The following is a 2,623-nucleotide window of genomic DNA, read 5'->3' as shown; positions in this document are numbered from 1 at the left end:
ACAAAGTATTGGTAGCTATTGTCCTGTATTGGTCTATCTATTTTTGTCTCACGGTTAGGAACATAATCCCAATCGATTATATATGTTTCATTTTTTTTTATAAAGAACAAATCCTGCAATTTCAATCATGATTGACAGTGGTGCCGGTGGCCTAGTAGAGATGCACATGTTCAATGTTCAATATGAGTGGATTTCTTTTTTACTTGGTAATTCGAACATACGTGATACTAGTGTTAATCATGCAAACCAATAATTGCTATATGGTATATGATATACACACTAAACCTTTTCGTTTTTATTTATTTATGTTTTTTCAGGTATGAGGTTGTAAACCCTTACTTATTGTACCATTTTCGAGTCTCGAATTGATGTGTCTTCGTTTCTATGATTTAATATTTAATTAATTTATTTCCGTTTTGTAGGAAAGTTTACTCAGATCACTGCAGATTGGCCTGGATCAGTTCACGATTCTCATATTTTTAAGACTTCATCAATCTGTAAACACCTCGAGGAGAACCACAAAGGCCTTGTAGATGGTGTTTTGCTTGGTGACAGTGGTTACATGTGTCGTCCATTTTTATTGACCCCTTACAACAACCCACAGGAACCACACCAAGAAAGATTTAATGGTAGTCATGTCTCAACAAGATCTCTTATCGAGAGAACATTTGGAGTCTGGAAAAGGAGATTTCATGTTCTTCACTCAGAGGTATTGTATTCTGTCTTCTAGTATTTCATTTTAAACTGCAATGTGCAACACATGTCCTTTGTGTCAGTGTACTGGTATTGAATGAATGTCATTATGAATAATATTTCTTGTTCTGTATATAAATTAATAGCCATAGGCTTACATACTGCCTTCAACAATGACTAAAGCCAAAATTGCATAGTCAGCTATAAAAATTCCCCAAACTTCATTGGGGGAGGGGTCTTTTGTTGCTTGATAATTCGGTGTGAGGCTAGACTCAATGTTGAAGACCATATGCTATAATTGCTTACTTTAACTATACATTGTATCTTGGGTTTAGCGTTTACACTCTTATGTCATCTTCTTATTCACATTACCTAATAAAAAAAATTACATGGCCTACCTATTGTAGGAAATGTAAACTTATTTTCGTTCTGAACATACATGAAATATTCGCCATTGGATGTAAAGCAAACAACAAAATTACAGTTATATTTAATAAATCTTTATCACATTGTCTTTATACACAATGCGCAATGAATATCGCATTTTCTTATTTTTTAACTAATTGTATTCGTTCTTGGATAGTCACATGTAAAACTATACCATATATAAAGAAGCCTTTTTTGAACTATGTGAGACAATAGAGAGGTCGAAACTTACTCAAATTTAAAAATCATGTAACACTAACCACTATTTTCTTCTTTTATTTTGTAGATCAGAATGAAGCCAGATAAGGTGTGTCGCATAATAGGTGCATGTGCTGTACTACACAATATAGCTGTTTTGGGGAAAGAGCCACTTATGAGACACCATGCAACAATCCACCACCTGTTCCAGTGAATGCATACAATGGACCTCAAGATGGAAAAAGTGTCAGGGACTACATCGCAAGATCATTCTTTTGACACATATATTTGACAACTCTATTTTGTTTCAAAATGAATTCAGGAAGAAATTATAAAATTTAATAAGCATATTTAATATACATTTAACATCCAACGAACTTTTGACAAATTGATAGAAACATGTGTATTCGCTTCCTTTATATATTTATAACAGTAAAATTTTTATAAGTGTGGATTGTTAAGCCTGTAGATCAGTAAGAATTTACTTTTACTGTCGGTGATGCATTGCAGGAAATGTTTCTTCTCAAATGTAGACATTACTCACAAAATTTAAACGTTAATATATGAAAATAGTATAACAATTTAGAACAATCATATCACAGTCTTTTTTTAACAGCTCATATATTCAATAAGCTTCCTAGAAGCAACTGATTAACAGATGGTGAAACCGGAATAGATTGATTCCGTTTCATAGATTTCAATAAATCAATTTGCAAGTCTAATCTTTCAATTTCTTTGTCTTGTTTTAACAATTCCTTCTCATACATTTTACACTGCATATCAAAAACATCTTCCTGCGTTTTCCGTCTTTTCGTTGGTAGTTTGCTGCCTCCTTTCCTGTAACAAAAAAGTGCAAAATAAATTTTACCTCCCTTTCCGATGAATCTGTAATGGAAATTTTGGTGTTTGATAACTTTCTAATATGTATGCATTTAAGAATTGAATGCTTCTTTTTGTAAATTTATTGGGGTGTAAAAGCGTTGACCGAAGTACATTTTGTATGAAGCGCGGAAGCGCTTCATTCTAAAAATGTACGCACGATCAACGCTTTTACAACCCTATAACGTTACAAAAAGAAGCATTCAATACTTATAATTACATTTTTTAGCTAGGATCATGAAAACACGATTTTTATCCAGTTTTATTTAATTCATCTGTGCACTTTATTGTGGGACCTCGTGTCATCATGCATGATAAATGTTATTGTCTCATGCAATTGTTTACGGAATAACATGTGATGTGATGTTAGCCAATCAGAATAACGTATCATGATGAAACATACATCTAGTGTAATTATTTCCACATG

General features: G+C 32.7%; 1 long non-coding RNA gene across 1 annotated transcript; it reads left to right on the top strand.

Moving 5' to 3' along the window:
- Positions 1-439: 439 nt before the first annotated feature.
- Positions 440-2,036, top strand: LOC143045315 (uncharacterized). The gene is made up of 2 exons (XR_012968934.1): positions 440-709; positions 1,406-2,036. It is a non-coding gene; the product is annotated as an uncharacterized LOC143045315 (long non-coding RNA).
- The last annotated feature ends 587 nt before the right edge of the window (positions 2,037-2,623 follow it).

Source organism: Mytilus galloprovincialis, chromosome 9, assembly GCF_965363235.1.
Source record: "Mytilus galloprovincialis chromosome 9, xbMytGall1.hap1.1, whole genome shotgun sequence".
Taxonomy (NCBI): domain Eukaryota; kingdom Metazoa; phylum Mollusca; class Bivalvia; order Mytilida; family Mytilidae; genus Mytilus; species Mytilus galloprovincialis.
Note: the sequence above shows the minus strand (reverse complement) of the source record. Positions and strands in the feature narration are given on the sequence as shown.